We start from the raw sequence: 903 nt of genomic DNA on the forward strand, positions 1-903 counted from the left end.
ATCAGAAGCTTCTTCGGCTCAGGATGGAATCGTCTGCAGTTTCTTATTAATTTACAATAAACTTAGTGTATATGTGCTCCTACATTTGATGAAAGTGATAAAAATAGAAGCTCTGTCTCTCTTTATTCTGACATTTAACTAATTCAAAAGATGTTTCAATATTTATCTAAAACAAAACAAGTTTACTCTAAATTGATGTTGTACAGTAAAACAATGTTCTTGAGTTTTCCATAAAGTGTAAATATCTGGTTTAAACTGTATAGAAGTTCCTCTTGTTTTCATAGAAATATACTGAATAACATACAAAGCTTAATATATAAAATAACATCTGAATTTTTTCTGTGAAAGAAGCTCCTTATGTCCATTGTTGTGTTCATCAATGGACATGAGGTGTTCATCATTCCTGACGTTCCTGAACAGGCAGAAACTGAGATTCTGGTTCATCCGATTCTCAGGAGCAGCAGCAGGGAGGGTTTCCTGGTTTGATGGCCGAAGCTTTGGTCCATGTTTCAGGATGTCAGTGGGCTCGAGTTCTGTGTGCAGAGTTGGGACCACATCTGAGGAGGCAGAAGGATGATTTCAGACAGTCAACCGACCCGGAGCAGTAGCCAGCTGTGAGTCTGAGGGAAACAGGAGTATTTCAATGTTTCCATCTCACTAAATATTCAGTACATGTGCATGTTAACAGACTTGTACCAAATGCAGCATTCTGATTGGTCAGATCTTTTTATTCGCATGTAAAAATGCAGAAATATTGAGCTAGTTTTGAAAACAAATGTCACAAAATCGTCCAAGGACGCCGTCAATGTGAACGTTTTAAAGTGGACTACAGTGGTTTAAAAAGTGAGTTTTCGAATCCCCAGACAGCCTGAAAGTGGTCTTCACACTGTGGAGAGCATCCTC

Source organism: Pundamilia nyererei, unplaced genomic scaffold (assembly GCF_000239375.1).
Source record: "Pundamilia nyererei isolate P.nyererei 1_Seehausen unplaced genomic scaffold, PunNye1.0 scaffold00518, whole genome shotgun sequence".
Lineage (NCBI taxonomy): Eukaryota > Metazoa > Chordata > Actinopteri > Cichliformes > Cichlidae > Pundamilia > Pundamilia nyererei.